General features: G+C 45.2%; 1 pseudogene; it reads right to left on the bottom strand.

Moving 5' to 3' along the window:
• Positions 1 to 5,566: 5,566 nt before the first annotated feature.
• Positions 5,567 to 5,686, bottom strand: LOC136650670 (5S ribosomal RNA; annotated as a pseudogene).
• Between the last annotated feature and the right edge of the window lie 15,949 nt (positions 5,687 to 21,635).

Genomic DNA, 21,635 nt, shown 5'->3' with positions numbered 1-21,635 from the left:
GAGAGGAAGGGGGTGGATCCTGGTGGCAGCAACTTCCACTGGGGTTCTATCCCTGTGCCCCATCCCCTCCAACTTTTGCCAGCAAAATAGCTGGTGTAGATCCAAGGTGGCCAGTTGGGGAAGTGAAGGCTTACCCTAAGATAAGGGAATGAAAGTTTCCTTACTTTGAGGAGGCCTCAGTGACTGCCTCCCCATCATAGATGCAACACACCCTGTTGGTGTGGCAGAATCGGTGCTGGGGTAATTAGGCTTGGGCTTTTGCTCTAGAATTAATAACGGAGGCATACCTACATCACACAAGCTTTGTTCAGACCTTACATGGACAGCTGCTGAGGTTAGGTGGATGAGAGTATGCTGCTTAGCCTTGTCTTCTGCTGACATGCTTCCAAAACCTTGCCTCCGTGATCAATATTTGTTTCCAGTGACAAATGCCTGTCACCTCATGGGAGGGGGGGAGGGGAATCTGTCCCCATGCTGCAGATAAACCTTGATCATGGGAATAGTAGAGTTAGGGCTTCAGCATATGTAAGGGGTCAAGGTGGCTTAAGAGGCCTCCTGAATAGGGCTATCATTCTCAACACCTTAGTCATCTCCAGTTTTTCATTTATTTTAAAATATTTGTATCCCATGATAAAAGCCCAGTAAAATGCAATTATGGTCATGCATTCAAAAGTCTGAATGTCTCCATGGGTTTGGCATTGTCATGTGTTCTTAGCTGCCTAGTTCTGGATCACAGAAAGAACTTTACAAAAGTGAGATGTTCCAATCTCCCTGTGAAGACCATTGGGATTGTAAAGCACTGAGATTTCTATTCATTCTAAAATCAATATACAGAAATAGAGTAAACATCCAAGAGTAGGAGATGTGCTCCAAACAAGAGTAATTGTGTAAATCAGTGTTTTTTCTGGCATACATAATTCAACTTTACTCATCAATTGTAATTAAACAAATAATGATTAAAATCAAACAAATGGTCTAAAGCAATAATATAAACGTCAGTTGTAAAACAATTGAGTAATCTTGGTTTAGTCTGTTCATTATGAACAAAGATGTAGGGAAATTTAGAACTTTCTGAAAAAATCTATAGAAAATACAGTAAAAGAGTTTTCAATTAATCTAGCAGCCTCATTTAAATGTTCAGTGCGTGAACCATAAAAATGGAATCATGCATCCCAAAGTCTGTTTTCATCAAAAGTTCAGACTGAATGCATTATTATCTGTATGTACATATATTCGCTTAACCAATGCATTTTTTTAAATGCATAAATTTTAACTTAGGAAAGATAGATGAGATTGTAAATTCATGTGTCTGAGGATCAAATTGCACATTATGAAGGAAATATGTGATCAGAATACTTTGATTTTTTTTTTTGTTTAAACCTTTTTTAATTCACCTAGACTAGTTTTAGCTTACTGGTTGAGGTTGGGAGGATGGCACAGGTAAAGCACCACTGCGCAGCTGCTGCGGTTACATTCAGAGTCAGCACCCTGTACCAGCGTACAGTCTTTAAGCCCACATATGTTTTAAGATGTTATAGAATGCATAGCAATTGGCATCCTTCAGTCTCGGAAGACTATGGTGTCACGCTCTGAATGGTGATTCTGGAACAGAGTGTCCTCTCCAGTGCGTGAAGCCTGGGTAAAGTAGCTATGGAGGATAGGCTGTTACCCATGCAGCAAATCCCCCCTCTCCACGTCGCTGAAATGGTCCAATGGAAAGGCAGAGGCCAATACGGTTGGTTCCAGCGGCGTCGCAGGAGTTGCCAGAACGTGACTGTGTTCAGCCATGAACTGCCTCAGGGACTCCAGCTCCGGATTTTGCCTCGAGGTTGACTCCTGAAATCTTTTCCATAACTGGATGTAGCCACAAGGCAGTGGAGGATTGGGATCAGAGTTTTCCTTCTCTCAGATGAGCTGCCTTGCCAGGCTAACGAGTCCCATCTACCCGGTGGCTGTTTAGTCGCCTCTTACGACAAGTATAGAATGCATACTTGTATGTATTAACACCACACTGTTTTTTCCTACGGGAAATAGTGGTGAAATATCCAACTTTTCCCCTTCAGTCATAATCTGAGGAAATGCCCCTATGTCTCTGTGTTCTACAGAAGAAAAATGTATAGGTTGAGATCCAAAATGTATTGGCTGCATTATGTTAAGTGAACAGCTTCCCTGTGTGTATGTTTCTTTTAAAGCAGGAGATTCAGGAGGACCCGATCAGATCTGCAATGTGCAGGGAGGTGGGGTTAGTTCTTTCACCTCATGTCAGGGTTCTGACAAAAATCATATGTATACCTCCAGATCCAGTCACAGTTCCTCTCTATACATCCATGATATATGCACTGAGGCTATTGCTGTAAGAGAATACCATCAATAAGAAGCTAAATGTCATGGCTGACTATATTAGTAGAAAAAGCATGAATGACCTTTAGCTTGCTGCCTAGCTTGGCAGGAGGTCAGAAGAGAGAGGCACGGGATCTAGTGATCACAGATAAATGGACAGCCCAAACTTATCCTATGCCATGCTATAACACGCAGCAGCTCCAAAAAGGCATGTGCTTCAAGCTGGGGTGGTGGTGGTGCAGTGACCTGAAGGCAAATACCTGAAGGAGGTAAGGTCTGGGCTCATTAGTCAAATCTGTCACAATGCGTATTTTATGTTGTATATATGTATCTCTCTTCAAACACCAATCCTGATACCAATTTGTCCCATCCAAAATATTCCATTTCCCTTCCAATGCCCACTTTTTGGCTAATTAACACCACCCCTTCTCCAGAAATGGCAGCTGCAGTGTGCAAAGGAACTACAGAACACCCTTATTAGTTTGAGAGCAATTAACAAAATTTATTGCTATACAAACACGTCCTGACAATTCCTCTTGTTCAGAGGTTTTCCTTTCCCCCAGAACTTCACTTAACATAGTGCAAGCCCACAGCAGCTTCAAAGGATAGTCCAACAGAATCTTCCCAGTCCAGTGGCAATTCAGCAGCATCCCCACATGTGTCCTTGGATTGGTCCAACACAGATCTGTCAGGCAGAATTTCAACATCCCCCCCTTCAGCAGAGTCCGGGCTTTCCCCTCCTCTGTATCCTATGCTCCTTCTGGAGCTGCTTTTTATTCTTGCAGGTCCTGGTGATCCAAAATGTGAGCCATCTCCTCAGTCCATACTGAGTCCCATCAACCCAAATGAAGCACAGGTGTCCATCAGAGTCTCCGTTGGCCTTGATTGATTACCGCTGAGGAGCCAGCCCTGCCCTTCCCAGAGCTGTCAACCAGCTGTTGAAACATGGGAATAGCGGTCAACACCACATCATCTGCCTGGTGATCACCTGATCTTCTATTACAGTATCTAGACACGTTTACTGTTTCATTACATTCATTGTTCTTTTTTCTGCTTGCTATGGGAACCACTAGTGTAATACTGTTGTTCTCTTAGCAGTGATAATGTGTGAAATTACCCTGGCATACAATGGCTTTCTTTCTTTTTTGTTTCTTCAGCAGGCATGTGAATCCATCTTGCAGGACTAAGGAATTTAAACCTGGGATTGACTACTGTGAACACTCACATGACTTAGAATTTGTAATTCGAAAAAGTCCAAAAAAATTGTCGAAAAAATATTGTTGAAAAAATAGATTAAGTAACACACAGGGGAGGGGGCAAACTTTGCATTTATTGTAAATTGTAGTTTGGCCCTGAAACATAACTATAACTCATTTTCATGCAACTAATACTGCTGTTATAAATAAACAGATGCTTCAGGGGGACCCATATTACATAAATAACCAATTAAAAATATACTACTGCATGTTGCAAATTATGTTTAAGTAAACCTACAGCTAATGTGAGAAAACAAACATTTATTACAAGGAATTAATGAATTATAATGTAGGGCTGTGGTTTTCAAACTCTCTGGGAGTTTGAAACCCGCAGTAAGTCTTTGCAGGGGGGGGGGCATCAGGGGCAGGGGGAAGGCAGCGACACAATCCCCAGGATCGCGTCACTCAGGGGGCTGCAGGGACTGGGATGCACTCACCAGTCCCTGCAGCAGCCGTCCCTGTGTGCAGGGAGCCCTGCACGAGCACCTGCAGGGCTCCCCATGTCAGGGAAAGGGAGAATGAAGCAATCTGCTCTGCCTCCGCAAAACCGGAAGCACTCCACTTCCGCACTCCACTTCCAGCGGGGCGCGATCGCTCCGCATCTACTTTCACTGCTGCGGGGAGCCCTGCTGCAGGTCGTGTCAGGCTCCCTGCACCCCCAGAAGGCTGCAGGGGCTTGAGTACATGTACCCAAGCCCCTGCAGCTCCCCTGAGAGGCGCGATCCTGGGGATCATGCCGCTGCCTCCTCCCTGCCTCCAGGTTGCCTCCGCCCCTTGAGGGGGCAGGGGGCAGGACCCGCAGGCTGGGGCATCACGACGCCCCAGTTTGAAAAGCCCTGCCCTACATGGTGTTAGTCAGGACTCAATGTTTAAATAGGGGCTAGTATCTACCCCACAGTGTGATTGTGGGTACTCCCGCAAAACCATAGACCACATTGTGTCTGGCTGCAAACTGAGGGCATATACTGGCCCATGGTCTGACTTTTTCAATGAAGGCAACTCTGTCCTTGAATGGCTGGACGAACTGGACATTGACATTTGATCTAGTCTAATTGATATCTAAGTCCATGTATTATATGCCTTACGCTAAATAAATAAATGTGAGGGATAGCATCCTGGTTTCTGAACTTCTGGCTCTTGGACATTAACTTAGCTCCATGGTCCAGTGGGCTGACTCAGATTCAAATCACTGATCAAGGAGAAAAGAAAACTATTCAAACAAGAGGCAGCATACCAGGATAGCAGCTACATCAAGATGACTTGGAGGACTTCTTAAGGTGTTGAGGCATCTCAGAAGACTGTAGGTGTTAGAAGTGTTCAAATTACGCAAAAATAAGGTAGAATAGGGGCAAATAAAGGACTTTCAGAGCAATGGCATAAATACATACGCAGCTGGTACAGCAGCTACCACAGCTTGAGTTCTGTCTCTGGATACCAAAGTAGCATCTTTGATATGAAACCCAGTTCACCACCAAGCTAAGGTTGGTACACCAGCTGCAATCCCTCTGGGCCGGAGACAGCCTAGCCACTGTTATCCATGGTCTGGTATCATCCTGATTAGATTATTGAAACCAGTTGTATTTGGGCCTCCTTTCAAAACTAGCCCCTAAACCTTGGGTAGAACCAAATACAGCTGACTAGAACTACCGGTTTAGAATATAGGTTGCCAGCTTTGGAGGTGCTCATGGGCTTGCTGCCACTTACCAGATCCTGCAGCAGCAGCCTCCTGCGGGTATGGGGAGCCCCTGCACCAACCTCCGCATGGCTCCCCATGCTGTGGGGACCCTCAAAATCACAAAACTGGAAGTGGTTGTGTTTGTGATTTTGACTGAGTGCATTGTGGGGAACCGTGCAGAGGCTGGCGTGGAGACCCCCCCCCTCTGCAACCCCAGGAGGCTGCTGCAGGATCTGGTAAGTGGCAGCAAACCCCTGGTGATTGGCAACCTTCAGTCTCGAAAGACTATGGTATAAGCCGACAGCACCAGGTATTCCCAGGCGGTCTCCCATCCAAGTACTAACCAGGCCTGAACCTGCTTAGCTTCCGAGATCAGACAAGATAGGGCATGTGCAGCGTAACAGTTGCTGTCGGCAGCAAACCCCTGAGCCCCTCCAAAGCCATGCGATCCAGAGGATCGTGTCGCTGCCTTCCCCCCTCCCCGTCCCTTAAGGGGTCAGATGTCAGGGCTCAATGGCTGCGGCATCACAATGCCCCAGTTTGGGAACCACTGGCTTAGGACCTACTGTAGGTATCTAAAGGATTGCTTGTTTTGCATGAAGCTACTTGACCTCTAAGACCTTCACCTTCACTGCTGCGGGGAGCCCTACTGCAGGTTGCACCAGGCTCACCGCACCCCCGGGAGGCTGCAGGGGCTTGGGTATATGTACGCAAATCTGGTGATTGTGCCGCTGCCTTCCCCCACCCCTGCTGCCTCCCCCTTCCCACCCACACAAGAATTTAGCGGCTCTCAAACTCTCCCAGAGTTTGAGAACCACTGATGTAGGGTACGAATCCTGTTCAGAGTTTTCCAGTGCTGGCGAGGTAAGTTGAAACCTGGCACCTAAGTGTAGGATGGTCTATATATCTACCCGTTTCTGGGTGTTTGACTGCCCATTGAGCTTTCCATTGGGCATTGATGTTAAAATTGTTGTGTGAGTGCCAGAGGAGGTATCCTGGAATTAAGCCTACTGATTGATAGATGAGGAAGATCGGCATGCACTGGTAAAAATGGGTTGTTGGATATTGATTCACTAAAGCCTCTTGTCTCCGTAGGGCTGGTGGTGCTATGTGGCTCAAAATGGGGAGCCAACAGACAGCAGTGGGTCTTATACAGCCGTTTATGATCCTCGTGATTTCATTTAATCTGGCATCAATCTTGCCAGTATGACAGCTGTTGAGCCACACTGGAGCACAGTATTCTGCTGCAGAGTAGATCAATCCTAATGCTGATGTTCTGAGAGTGGTGGCTGAAGCTCCCCATCTTGTTGCTATTAATGTCTGGAGTATGTTGTTCCTGGTATTGATTTTTGCGGCCGTGTTCTAGAGGTGTGCCTTATAGGAGAGAGTCTGGTCCAGAGTTACTCCAAGATATTGAGGATGGGGATCGTAAGGGAGTAGGTTGGTATTTAGATAAACTTTCGTGGCTGCATTGGCTAATTTATTGTAAAGGTGGAAGCATGTAGTCACCATTTTGCTGATACCGGGTAGTAACCTCCAGTCAGCAAAATATTTCCCCAGGATCTTGAAGTCTTCTGAGATGAGGCCATCCAGCACTTCCATGTTTTTTCCCTGCAATGCTAGAGCCAAGTCATTGGCATATCCAAATTTACGTCCCCTTGTTACTGGCAAGTCTGAGATGTACAGGTTAAATAGCGTGGGTGCCATTACAGAGCCTTGTGGGAGGCCATTGTTTAGCCTTCTTACCTTACTTGCATTGTCCCCCATTATGATCTGGAAAGATTCCCCTCTCAAATGACCAAGCTTCCAAGGTAAAGCAGGATAATCACACTCCGGCTTTATAAAGAGGGGAGACCAGCTTTAATGTGCATGGCCCAGATCTGTGGTTGGAAGCAGCTGCTATTTTACAAAGGAAGCCCCCACTCACTTTGTTACACCTGCTGGTGGAGGGCCTGGAACAGCTGTATAATTAGCATTGGGATCATACCCAGTTTTGCATCAGGGATGTTAATTTTATTTGCTGCCTCCATTTTAACCTCTTTGTCAATCTTTGATGCATATCCACCTCGCTGTCTTCTTTAGTTCATTGATCAGTATCTTGTTTTATTTTGTACCTCCCATTTTGATTTTTCAGCCTTCTAAATAAACTTACTTCTAGGCTTGTGTCTAACTCATCTCAGTCGAAAGGAAGCCAGCTGTGATGTCTCACAGACCACTCATGTTTTGCTACTATTTGCTTTCTAATGGGATCCTCCCTCCCTGCATACCAAAGCTTTCCCTTGGGTGGGAAGCTTCCCCAAAGCCTTGGCTTCCTAGACTTCAGTGGTGACTGCAAAAGCTATCATTTCTCCCAGTCTAATCCCAGTTGAGCCAGTAAAAGAGTGACGTGGAGAGCAAGGGAGAAAGGTGCTATCACTAACCCATAGACTTGACTCCTGTTTTGCCCTCTGGCTTCCCTACAGGCATGTTTGAGAACACCAGTTTCACAGTGTCTAACGGTGTATGAGAAACTGCTTTTGAGTGTTGCCAGGGGCTTCCAAAGGAGCTATCAAGTAGTGCACACAGCTCATGATTTGAGAAAATGCACAGATGCAAAACTCACAATACAGTTTTATTTCAGATACATCCATCTCCTTTTCTGAACCATTTCCCACTTAATCAATGTTATTTAAACCAACCTGAGTTAATAATTCTCAACATGCTTAGAGGAAATGCCCCTTTAAAGAACCTTTCACTGTTCTACAGTTGCTTGTGCAGAAATGATTGAGTTTACAGCTTTATCAGTGTGAAGGACTGTCCTACGAACCGAAAATGGTGTTCAGCCAATGTAGTAATTATCTCCTATCAAGCTTCGGTCATATTATATTTGTAGCTTAATCAAATCAGTGTTGTACCATTGATGTACAAATTCAAAGTGCAAGAAAATAATGATTGCTTTAGATAGCTGTGACCATGCCCAAGCCCATCGCTATGCTCCAGGCAAAAACGAAAGGGGAAATGATCAACTAATCATTCAGGATGTATAAATTGTAACACTAAGAGACCAGCAGTGAAACAGAAGCACCTCTCCTTCTTCACTGGGGAGTCTGTGAACTTGACAAGGGAAAAGCAGGGTAGAAATTCAATATTCATAAAGCACCTGGCTATATAATTCATCTGTCTCAGCAATACTCAATTGGGAGTCATGAGGGACAGGTGGAAACTGCCTTTCGGAAATGTCCAATCATGGCAAAATAGTTGAGAGAGCTTACGCCATTCACCTCTGTCCTTTGATCTCTGGTGCCCCATCACAATGGAACTGGAGATTTGGAGGGTGTGGGAGGTAGTGCTTATTCTTCCCAAATGCAAAGTGCTTAGGTCTTATTATAAGCCATACCCTTTGTTGGGAATGTCACCAAGCCCAATCCTATGCATGTCTACTCAGAAGTAATTCCCATTATAGTCAATGCGACTTGCTCCTAGGTAACTGTGGATAGGATTGCAGCCACCACCTCAATTCCAATAGTGTGCATGGATTAGTTGGTGATGGTTGTAGTTATGCTGGGTTGAAAGGCATGCTGGACTCGCTTCTTTGCGCTTCCTAAGAGCCCAATCCTATCCTTCCCCAGTGCCCGGAGGAACAGTGGAACCAAAATAGGTGCAGCCGTACCCTTTGGAGCCAGAAAGCTGCCCAAGGTCTCCCCAGGGAAAGGGAACCTTGGTTCCCTTCCCGTATCAAACCCAGGTGGCCTCAATGAATCTACATGGATCTGGGCCCGCTATTGAGCAAGTGCAGACCAACTGAGGAGACACATGTTGGTCTCCATGATGCAGGAAGTTTAGGATTCGGCAGCAGACTCTGCCACTTTCTCCACCCCCCTCAGGTCCAATCTTCCTTTTCTCCCCCCCCCCCACATTCCCCCTGCCCTGGAAAGACTTGTCACAAACTGTCAGCGATGCTCACCACCCAGCATGTCTTCTCAGTCCTTAGGCCCAGTACTGAATGCAGTGCAGGTTCCGTGGCCTTATCGCTGGCACCAGAGTCCCTTATGGCACTTTTTACAAGATCCGATGGTGGTGGCAAGGCAGGAGCATGCACAGTAAGCCCAATAGGAGAGGTATATAATCATAAGGCTACTGCTTGCCTAAGGAAAGTTACCTAAACTAGGGGTGCTGATCACGGCAATGCTGGTCCAGAAGAAAGCTACCTGAAGAGAGGTTCAGAAGCTGGGGGTGATTTGAACTGTGTTTCTTAAATGCTGGGGCCCAGATGTGAATTTGGCACCTGCACCAAAAGCAGGGCAGTCAGTCAGGTCTCAATCAAACGAATAATTTTTACAGGCCTTGTAAAACATACAAAGATTGTATGGCGGCAGAAGAAGTTAAAGCTTTCTTAAGTCTTTGTGGGAACAGGTACATTCAAAAGGTAAATAAAATATGCAAATCATAAGAACATAAGATCCAGAACCTTCAGGTACACAGACTGTTCATAATTCATTCCTGCCCCCCCCCCAAAGCCTTTCATTCATGTTTGTGCATGCACAGATACTCCCACTAGATTCCTCCCCTCCCATATCCACCCAGGCTTCCTACTAGTTTCCTACAGGAGTCTCCATGATTGAGAATGTCCACTTCATAGGCCTGGTACAGAAGATGGCAAGCAAGAATGTGTACTTATCTGCAATCCTGACTACTGTGTCTCTATGCTTTGGGATCTCTTGGATTGTAAGCCTCCCATTTTGGCAAGAGGTCTGGTATGCTCTACCTACTGCTGGTTGGTAGACCCTTTTGCTCAAAAGTTACTTACTTATTCTGACCAATCCTGTGGACTCCTGCTGCTGCTTGCAAGTCATTTTGCAGATTTTAAGTCACTGTCAACAAAAATAACAGTGTTGGCTGCAGTTAGATTCATGCTAACTTCACCTTAGAAAATAAAAGCTGAAACTCTGCAGAGTTAATGCAAATTGTTCACTGGTGTTGATTTCAAAAAATGTGGCCCATTTTTAATCCAACCCTTGTCTCATGGGGAGATAAATGGGCCAATGACTATCCTTTTTAAAAAAAACACACAAAAAAAACACCCTGATATTTTCAACTGCCATACTGAGTGCTTAAACGTGAGACAAGGTTTTTCTCCATTTCTACAAATGGAGTTTGCAATATGCATATTTTCTCTTGAATTGACATGGTGTGCACTTTGCTTGCTTTCTGAAACATATCCACAGTTGGTTGTAAAGTAGCAGTACATAATTTCTCTGTGACAGGGGATCTTAGACAGGAGAAATATCTGGCCTTATTCATGTTCAAACACCCCACCCCATCTTGCACACTGGTGAAAGAGGAAGAAAAAAAATCTATAGTCAATTTTACCTGGAATCAATTTTTTTTTCTAATTCTCCATGTGGCCAAGGCTGTATTTTACGTGCGCATACACTCAAATAGAGCAATTGCTGGCAGAGGAGGAATTCTTGACAGCCCTATAGACTACTCATTTCTGGAGGGGAGGGGAGAAAACTTGCCCTAGAGCCAGAAAGTTTAGCACTTAGATAGGAGGCAGATGGGGAAAATTGAAAGGCAATGCTTGGTGATTGCTGGACATTCTTATCAGTGGTGAGACACATGACACTTGCTCAGCAGGCTCAGGACTGGTGTTTAGGAACAAAATCATTTCTGCAAGCATCATTTTTCTCCTGGTATCTGATAAGGAGCCGCCATGTTCTTTGTTGCTTATACACAGCAGCACACACTAAAAATAGGTAGCCTGTATTGGTCAGTTGAAATAAAATGAACAAGGGCAGCAAAATCATGACATTGGTTGCCGTATTTGATCTGCATAAAGGTGGGGTTTTATTGTATGTTTTGGCTTCTTATGTGCATGTCACACACACGCTGTATCTATTTAAGGTAATTCTTCAAGCGAGTAAGAGCCACAACAACACCCAGTTTCCCACCTATAGAACTGCAGTTTGCGACACAAAATGTTCAATCAAGATACAAGAGAATTATCTACTCACCCTTAAATAACTGACTGCACTAATGGCTACCTGCAGTCTCAGGGCCCAATTCTATCCAAATTTCCAGCACCTGTGCAGCCACAATGCCCCCCCCCCCACATAAGGGAACAAATGTTCCCTTATTTTGAGGAGGCCCCTGTGAGTGCCTCCCCATCACAGGATGCAGTGCACACCCCACTGGCACAGCTGCTGGAAAGTTGGATAGAATTGGGCCCTGAGACTGCAGGTAGCTATTAGTGCAGTCAGTTATTTAAGGAAAATTGGATAGGATTGGGCCCATAGTTGCTTATTGACCAGGAGGCTGTGGTGCAGCAATTTTAAAGAGCAGCTGGCTGACCTGACTAACAAAAGCTATATTTTTTTTCCCCTCCTGCAAATGGTGTCTGACCTCAACAATGTTGAAAATGGCTCCTTTGTCTCTGCAGCTTGAAGAAAAACCAGAGGAACTCTGAGCACTACAGCAATCATATTCCAAGCCAGGTGTTCCCTGTCTTGTCTTCCACTCCTCAGGACCAATCTGTCCATGATGCAAATTGAGATGTTTGCCCCAGGTGGCAAATTAGCAGAGGCATCCACACCCGTGGCTTTCATTTTCTACCCTGCTGTTCTTCCAGTCTGCTGAATTTGAAAAGGAAACAGAGAAGAGGAAGGGGAAGAGAGAAGAGTGATGGACTAGAGCTTCTCCTGCAAGGTATTCTAGTCCGTTCATCTTCTCCTCTACTTGTCTTCCACTGCTTCCCTTTTTCTTGTCTGCTCTGCTCCTCTTTTCCTTTCCAAATACGACACCAGGACAACAGAGTGGCTCTTCACAGGATGTTGTTGATCCAGACCAGGGATGCCCAAACCCCGGCCCTGGGGCCACTTGCGGCTCCTGAGGCCTTTCAATGTAGCCCTCAGGGAGCCCCCAATCTCCAATGAGCCTCTGGCCCTCCGGAGATTTGTTGAAGCCCACACTTGCCTAATGCAACTGCTCTCAGCATGAGGGCGACTGTCTGACCTCTTTCATGAGCTGTGGGATGAGGGCTCCCTCCACTGCTTGTTGTTTCACGTCTGTGATGCAGTAGCAGCAGCAAAGGAAAGGCCAGCCTTGCTTTGTACAAGACCTTTTATAGGCCTTGAGCTATTGCAAGACCTTCATTCATTCATTCATATAAGGTCATCTTTAATATATTCAATTATGTAAACTTATGTAAATTTATTCAAATTTTAAATGTAAATAAATTATTTTTTTTCTCTGGCCCCCAACACAGTGTCAGAGGGATGATGTGGCCATCCTGCCAAAAACTTTGGACACCCCTGATCCAGACAATGGGAGGGGTTGAGACCAAGGTGGAGAGCATTTGGCACCTCAACTCAGATACTCAAAGCCTGGGGTAACCACCTCTTCCTCTCTTCACTGCTGTTCTGTTTCCTGGCCACCCAGGTGATGCTTATGGAGCTGATTTGATGGATCAGCTTTAACATAAGAAGAGCCCTGCTGCAGCAGGTCCAAAGGCCCATCTAGCCTAGCTTTCTGTATGTTACAGAGACCCTACCAGATGCCTCTGGGAGCACACAAGACAACAAGATATGTGCATCCTGTTCAGTGGCGTAGCTAATGAATGTGTATCCCGGTGCAGAGCTCAAAATGTTGCCCGGGAAGTGATGTCACAACCAGAAGTGACATCATGCACAGTCTTTACAAAATGTGCAGATTGGGGGGAAACTGCTTCCTCCCCCAAGCAGTTTACCATCCACTTGAGCTGTCAGCTCTCCCCAGCCAGTGGCATAGCTAAGGCATCTATCTGCTACCTGGGATCAAAGAAGATTTTGTAGCCCTTCCATGACAAAAAATCAAATTTAAGTAAGTAAGAAAATAAATAAAAAGTGTGCCCCTTATTGGTTAGAGACACTGTGCTGGGGTGAAGGGGGACTGTTCATCCGTAAACCTTTATTGGCATTAAAAAAAACAGTGACAGTAATAGCAATAATAACAGAGCCAACAAGGTGACTGTATACCAGAAAAACAATCACAACAGGGAGATAAAAGGGGAGAAACAAAAGAAGAGTAAAAGGAAAAACGATGTAAAGTCAGGGAGGGAATTTTAACTTGGAAATAGCGGAAAGATAATCTGCTACAGCATTAGTGATAGCCGCAGGGCTATCACTTAATAGGACAAATAAAGGATCAGTAGAGAGACCAGAAAAGGAAGATAAGATGGGGATCAGGTGTGTGTCTCGAAGGGAATGATGGGCTGGACAACGAAGCAGTATATGAACCACTGTGTCCGGTTCTAGAGAGCAAAAAGGGCAAAGTCTGCGGTCATGTGGGATTTGGAGAATCTGCCAGAATGAACAGTTGAAGGAAAGATGTTAAATCTTGCTAACATAAATGCTCTCCTCTTAAGAGGGACTGTTATTCTCTCTCTACCACATATAAGAGGAGCACCACTTGAAAAAGTGCCTCTTTACAAGTTAGCAGGAGTAGCTGTATTACGATACATGGAAATGAGAGCTGACTCATATTAACACCTTATTGGTTCCATGCTGTATCATAGTAACATCTCATAGGCTCTCAGAACAATCAGTCTTATAGGTCAGTTTTGAGTTATGAAAATCCACTTTTTGTTACTTAAGGCAGTTGTGTTTTCATTTGCTGGTTAATTGGCCATAACATTTGATAGAAAACAGATATCCTAATGTGGTTTGTTTCATTGCATTCTGCATTAAATTACCTTTCCAATGATATATAACATGATGGTATTATTCATACATACCAAGATTTTCACAATTTTGGCTACTAGTGTCAAGCTCAGCTTGTTGCCCCCTAAAGCTTGTTGCCCGGTGCGCCTGCTATCCCTTGCACCCCCTTAACTACGCCACCGATCGTGTTGCCACTCCGTCGCACCTGGCCTTTTGAAATCTATTTGTAAAACTGGGAGGTAGCACAAACCCATTACGGCTTGTATTCTGTAATGGACCTTTCTTCTAGAAATCTGTCCAATCCCCTTTTAAAGGCATCTAGACCAGACACCATCACCACATTCAAAACTTGTAGTAGGATCCTTAAGGGCTTATTTATTTCAGCACACCATGGAATTCAGTGCTATTACAATTCTCTTACATGACAATGTGTTTACTTGCTCTTAATGTGGAGAGTATGGGCATCTGAGTCTACCCTTAGAGATAACTTCAAGGGCTTAGATTTGATGGAAACAATTTGCTATGAGAGCAAAACCAGAAAGAGAGAAGAACCCCCCCCCCAATATCCTCACCCCAAGTTGTTTTTCTGAAAGAATGGGTCAGAATTTGAAGCAAAATCATGCCAAAGATCACCAAATCTTTGATGACCTTTTTTTTAATCATCACCACTGGTCACCTACGTCAGGGGTGCTCACACCTTTTTGGCTCGAGAGCTACTTTGAAAACCAGCAAGGCCCAGAGATCTACCAGAGTTTTTTTTACAAGGTTCACGCCATCATAACATATAACATTTATGTGTACAATATATGTTGGTGTACCTTGCATAACCGCATGAGCCAATATTGCACAACACAACATAATTAACTATAAACATTTTTTGTAATTACTTGAGTTTACCTTGATGACTTGCACTGAAGTGAATCAGCCAAGGATGCATAGCCAAGGACAGTAGCTGCTGACAGCCAGCCTCAAGCACACTTCCAAATGTTCATCAGTCATGGTGGAACAGTACTTGGACTTAATGATCTTCATGTAGGAAAAGGCTGACTCACATAAATAAGTGGAGCCCTTCCTGCCTCAGGTGCTCTTATATCCCTGAGGGCCCTATTGCCTTCAAGTGGCTGCAGCTGTGCAGCACACTCTGCTGGATGTCCAGGCCTTACCCTTAAAGGGGCCACTGCTGACACCACATCTACCTCCTCACCAGATCTTCCTCGATTCCAATACAAGTGGGGGGGGGGGAGCAGACCAGTGCAAAAACAGGGGAAAGGTGTGGGGGAGGGAAGATCTCTATATAGACATCACAGCAAGACCAGTGCAAAACCCCTTGCACACAGAACCAACAGATGGAAGTTGAGGGGGGCAGATCTCCATACATACCAGTGCAAAAACAGGGGAAAGGTAAGTCAGCCCCAGTAGAGTCAATGGGGCTCACTCCCAGGGATGCGTGGACGGGAGAGAAGCCTGTGATCGACTCATTTTGCCTCGAGATCGACGTATTGAGCACCCCTGACCTACATGATATCTGAGCATGTGAAAAGGTCTGCCACACAGTTGTTTCCCAAGGCAATGCATGTTCATCAGCCCTAAAATAAATCCATTTTGATATCATTTTCCTTCTCTCTCTCTCCCTCCCTCCCTTACTTGGTGTAAGGGTGACAGAAAGATCACAGGTCATACGTGAGTTCTGTTCATAGCCATTGCTTTTTGCATAACCAGTATTTGCTTAAAAGCACAGATAAGTTGGATTCCACCAGAAAACACCCTGCCAGCCATAAGTTTTATGTGTGTGTGAATCTTTTATGTTTCCTCACTAATTTAAGTGTTTTATGTTATGTTATGAAAGTGTTTGGGAGAATCATCCCTGTGGGTTTATTTACCATGCTCGGAAGCACAGGTTGCCTGCCATTCTCAGCAGACTGTGAAATCCAATTAATTGCATCATATGAATCTATATTGTCTGTTGCAAAAGCAACAGTGGGAGAGCTGTTCTTCTTTTGATGGAAACTACTTTGTGCCCTGGTTCTTTAGTCTCCATATTTTCTCACAATAGAAGACACACCACAACCTGACTTATGAATTGTACTTCTACATTGTTTAATGAGGCTGTTCCAAAGGACATTTTTTTGATTGCTGTGTCTGTCAAATAAGAAGCTAAAGTGCAGCGAGGGGGGCATCATATTGCAGAAGAAACCGGAGGTGACTTCAGCACATGCTGTGAGATAAAATTGTTGGCATAAATGGCTGAAGCTCAATAAATCGGCTTTCTTCAGGGGCACCTCTCCTTATGCAGCTTGTACTTAAAAAGTCATATGCCTTTTGTTGTGTTCCAGGCTGGCCTGGGCCATGCTCACATTGGAGACCATCTTCTCCTACGAACGCTTCTGTTCTTTTAGATTTGTCAAGGTCACCCACTTCATTTAATCTGTATACCAGTTTATGGCAGCAAGGACATAAACAGGGTGGGCCTGCTCCCGAGGCTGAGCAAAGCAGCCATTTTGAGTAGTGGGCTGGGGATATGGTGAATGCCTCACACCCTATGCTTGTCTTTCACTTAACTGGCAAATCATCCTGACTAATGCCACTTCAGCCGTCTTCCTCCTTCCTCTCTGAAAGTAGATTGCTGTGACAACAGAGCTAGGGAAGGAGGGAGGATTCTGCAATCCTCTTCTCCCTTACACTCTTTCTCTCAAGGAAAGGAGGGGGGAAAGGGTCATAGCAATGACCAGTCTCTAACCCCACTGCCATTGTGCACTTCTTGGTTCGGTCATAAGAACAGCCCCACTGGATCAGGCCATAGGCCCATCTAGTCCAGCTTCCTGTATCTCACAGCGGCCCACCAAGTGCCCCAGGGAGCACACCAGATAACAAGAGACCTCATTCTGGTGCCCTCCCTTTCATCTGGCATTTTTTTCTTCTTTTTTTAAAAAGGCTAGACAAAAGGAATCTCAGAGTAGAACATGAAGTCTCCAGGCTCCAGCTGCCCAACTTGTTCTAAAACACAGGAGATGGACAAGCATCATGGCAGCAGCAATGACCAGGCCATGGAAGACAGCAGTGTGAGTGAGGAAGAAGTGGGGCAATACATATGGGCTAGTATTTGTGGCCACTGAAAAGCTTTCAGGTGGGAATGAGGTCTTGATCTATGGTTTTAGTCTGCTTCTGTTGTAACTGTAACTCACCCTGAGCCGTAGGGATTGAGTGGGCTAGAAAACATCAGTGCTATTGATGTTTAATGTGTCAGTGCCTCAATTCTCTGTTACAAGCAACACCCAAGGCAACATTCAAATTGCAGATCTTAATGCAGCAGTAAAATCTACATAAAACAATCATGATTAAGAACAACCAGCAAACAATAAAACAGAAAAAAGCAGTACGGTGTGAAAGAAATAGATCAGCAGCAGTTTCGTGAACATAGTGACTTTATAGTTCCCCAGAACCCAATCCTATGGGCTCTGAATGCCGACACTGAGCTCCAGCACTGCTGCCAGGTGTCGTAAATATGCCATAAAGCAAGTTTGCGTCACCTGGAGTATAAAGAGCACCAGTGCCAGCTGGCATTGGCCTAGCACCAAACAGATGCCTGCCGCAGCAAGGGAAGAGTTCCAGGCAGTGGTAAGGTCTTTTGGGGGGTAGGGCAGAGTTGGGGGAGGAACCAGGGCAGGAAGGGGCTGGAACCAGCAGAGCCTTGCTTTGCTGTATCCTGTTCTTCTTGTCAGGCTTCAAAGCCTGAAACGAATATTCTCAAGTCTGTACCAACAAAATAGCTGGTGCAGACTTGAGAAGTCCCATTGTGGGGTCTGGGGCTTTCCTTAGAGGAAGGGGACAACCTCTGGCAGCACCACAGCAGTAGCCATTTTGGTGCCGCTGCACCTGGCAGCACTGCCAAGGATAGGATTAGGTTGTCAGTCTGCCCCAAAATGCCTTACAAAATCATCGCACAACCTTTTTTGTGAGAGGTCATGAAAGAGGAAGTCAGGTGGGCATACTTCATCAAATGGGTGCTATGTCGGAGAAAGCCCTCCATGCTCCAGAGGTCTCACCTGAGTGAACAAAAGGATCCAAAAGAGGAATTCCTCTCCCAATTTTAAGTAGTGGAGAAGTACATGTGGAAGGAAATACTCTTTCAGGCAGGGCCCTGTTGATGAAGTGGACTGAAGATCTCACACTGCAGATTTGGGGCAGTGAAATAAGGAGATGGGTCACACCTTCTGTCTTTCTGATGGCCCCTTGAGCCTACTGCTGATGGAGGTGCTCCAGTCCGTGCTCTAGCTCCCTTCCTGCTTGCTCAAAGCATGTGGGAAGACAATCCAAGCAACAGTGCCCCCCTTCTTCCTCCATATCTGCTGCCGCCTGGATCCTTCTTCCTTCTGTAGCCACTGGAGGAAGAAAGGGGTGAACCTTGCTATAGTTTCCTCCACCTCTCTGTCCCTGTCTGCTTAAGAAATCAGTTGAGTGGGCCAGAAGAGGAAGAGGCAGAGTACCCCTTCCCATCAGTTTTGGAAGGCAAAGAGAAAGATGTGCATGGCTTGGCTCCTCTCCCTCCTAAGACATCTAGGGAGAGGAGAGGGGAAGCTCATGCAAGCAGGAACACAAACACTTTCTTTGGTGGGTAGAAAAGACATAAAAGGTAGCATTCTTCAGCTAGCTTTGAGTATGTGTGAGCATTGGCTGTACCTGTTCTAAGGTATGCAAATCCCAACCCCTTAGGGCAGTGATTTTCAACCTTTTCCATCTCAGGGCACACTGACAAGGCATTAAAATGGTCAAGGCACACCATCAGGTTTTTGACAATTGACAAGGCACACCATGCTGCCTGTGGTGGTGGTGGGGGGGCTCACATCTCCCATTGACCCTACTAATAAATGACCTTCCCCCAAATTCCTGTGGCACACCTGTGGACCACTTGCTGCACACCAGTGTGCCATGGCACGGTGGTTTAAAAGTGGCTGCTTTAGGGTGTTGAAAGTCAGCACCACCACTTTGAATTGGGAGGAGCTGATCCAGAAGTAGTGTAATGTGATCTTTACAACGTGATCCCACCAAAATAGCAGCTGCAACAGGTGCAGTTTCTAAACTGTTTTTAAATGGAGATCTTGACGGTGTTCACTGCAGTGATCCAAATAAGTGGTTGTTAAAGCAGGAATGACAGGGCCAAATCCTCATCTGAAAGAAGCAACCAAAACTCCCTGACCAAGCTGGATAAAAGGTGCTCCCAGCCCCTGGTGTCATCTGAGATTCAAATAGTAAAACAGGGTCCAGGAATACTCCTGAACTCCAAATCTTATTCTTTGGAACTCTGCCCATGACAGGTGAAAGCACTATCGCTCCAGTTTTGGGTCTACCAATCATGATCATTTCTGTCTTGTCTGGATTAAGTTTCTGTTTGTCATCCAGCCTGTAACTGCATTCAAGCAATCATTCAGGGATGCCACGATTGCTCCTACATTTGATGAAAATGAAAAATAGGCCTAGGTCAGCGTACTGATGACACCTCACTCCGAGCTGATGAATGATGATCTCTCCCAGCAATTACGTAACAACGTTGGAAAGCAGAAGGGGCAATATTGAATCTTGCAGCAAGCCATGGGGTACACTGCTTGGAACAAAGAAGCTGCAACCCAAATACACGTCCTAACCAAGGGTGCTCAACAAAATTTAGAAATGAATTGTGAACTCTCATAAGGTGATGGCATAATACTTGAGAAATCTCAGACAAAACTGAATTTCTCAACTGAAAAACAAGGCTGCCCCAAGGCATGATGGCAATACAGTAATGATGACCTGATCTCTCTTGTAGAAATGCTCAGGATTTGTCACCAGAAGGGGTCACCTAGCAGCCCAGTCCTACTGGGCTTCACCTCTGTCGGAACTACTGTTCCAGCAATGTTTTCTGCCTTATGGCAGTTGCAAAAAAACACTCCAGCAGTGCACAAAGCCACATACTTCTAGAACGCTGGTGCAGAGGCTGGAGCACCCACATGTGCAGTGGCAGGTTGAGGAATTTCTGCCAACTCAGGTAGGTGGAGTAGGTAGGGGGAAAGGTGGAAAAGGGCAGGGGGAGAGCAATCAGGGAGGGACGGGAGAGAGGATGGTGTATGTTCTTAGGTTCTTATGCAGGAGGGTGTGGCACATAACGTGGGTGATTTGTGCCAGGTGCTGTGCTTCAAAATGGCTTCTGGCCTACAAGATGGAGTGAGACCTAAGTCAATGTTTTTAAGTTGTGCTTCACAGTCACTGTAAAGTTTTTCCCCTCTGCACAAAATGTGATCAATTGCACGTTAGAATAATATTAATAATTAGAAATTATGCACACATTATCATCCGTTGCACAATTCAGTCATCCCAGTACAGTCAGTGAGTGATGAACATGCATGAACTGTGCCAGTGTCAGTTTGGGATGGGTTGAGCCGCCTTTCAAAATGGCAGTTTGGCAACTTGTCCCCTTCCCACCCTTGGAGCACAGGCAAAAGCAAAGCCACCAGGAAGAGTGGGAGAAGCCACTGCTCTCATACCCTGCTACCTGGGCAGAGAGGCACTTTTCCCAGTGGTTCTATTTTTTATTTCTCAGGGGAAACAATGAAAATAATCAAAAGGCACTTCCTGTTTTTGTCACAAAACCAGAAGTGCCCATTCCTTATTATTTTCAGACGTCTAGAGGTGCAGGGAGCCCTGCAGAGGGGACTGCAAGCTCCCCAGACCCCCTAGGAAGCCAGCACAGACTCAGGTATGGCAAAAAGCCTCACATTGCTACCTTTGTCCTCCCCCCCCCCCACTTAAGGGGGTAGAGAAGGGCTTCCCTGGCTGGGGAGTCGCAACACCCCAGTTTGAGAATCTCTGGGTTAACTAAACCACAGGTTCCACCAGTCAAACCAACGCTCAGGAGGAGGACTTTTCTAAGATGCATTTGAATTCTCCTTGAAATGGCTTGCCACCGATGAAGCTCTTCAAAAATTGAGATTTACATGTTTCATTTGTTTGCCCAACATTAACCGAGATGCATTGAAATAATACAGCACTTTGTTCCCTGAGACAGCTCCTTCATATCCAATGTCTCATCTTTCCTTTATAAAGTAGCTTAAGGTATCTATGTGACTGGTGTTGCATCTCCATTCGCAACCAATTTTTTTTTACCGGAGCAGAAGTCATTGCTGCTCCTCCCACAACCAGCTCATTTGTTTCCCAGGGGATCCTGAAAATTGCATGGGCGAGACGTTCCAACAGATAATAGATCATTTTCTTGTTCATTTGTTCTCACTTTTGGCTCCTAAGTTATTTTTGCAATTTACACATTCAACAGCTAATGTGCTTATCCTGAACAGCCAGACACGGTGCAATATTATTATCTTGATTCAAATGTCAGAAGCCCTGAAACAAAGAGTTGTTTTCCATCACCCTGTACTTTCTTTGAGAGAAAAAAGAAGTCACACAACATCTATCAATAGCTCACAACAACAACACTTCTGTTGGAAGTCAGCATTGTGTCAGCATTTAAGGCCCATGGTGTTATTTTGGGTACAAAAGTATTTATTTTTATAAATTTATGAATAAATATAAATAAAACTTAGCAATTTTTTCCCCCTAGGCCGTAAATGCCCTGAAGGCTCTTCAAACATAGCACCATATAATAAAACAATAGTGGGTTCCCAAGGCCAAATCATAAAGCTTTGTTCAATGTGTTTGATGGGC

Source organism: Tiliqua scincoides, chromosome 4 (assembly GCF_035046505.1).
Source record: "Tiliqua scincoides isolate rTilSci1 chromosome 4, rTilSci1.hap2, whole genome shotgun sequence".
NCBI classification, from domain to species: Eukaryota; Metazoa; Chordata; class Lepidosauria; order Squamata; family Scincidae; genus Tiliqua; species Tiliqua scincoides.
Note: the sequence above shows the minus strand (reverse complement) of the source record. Positions and strands in the feature narration are given on the sequence as shown.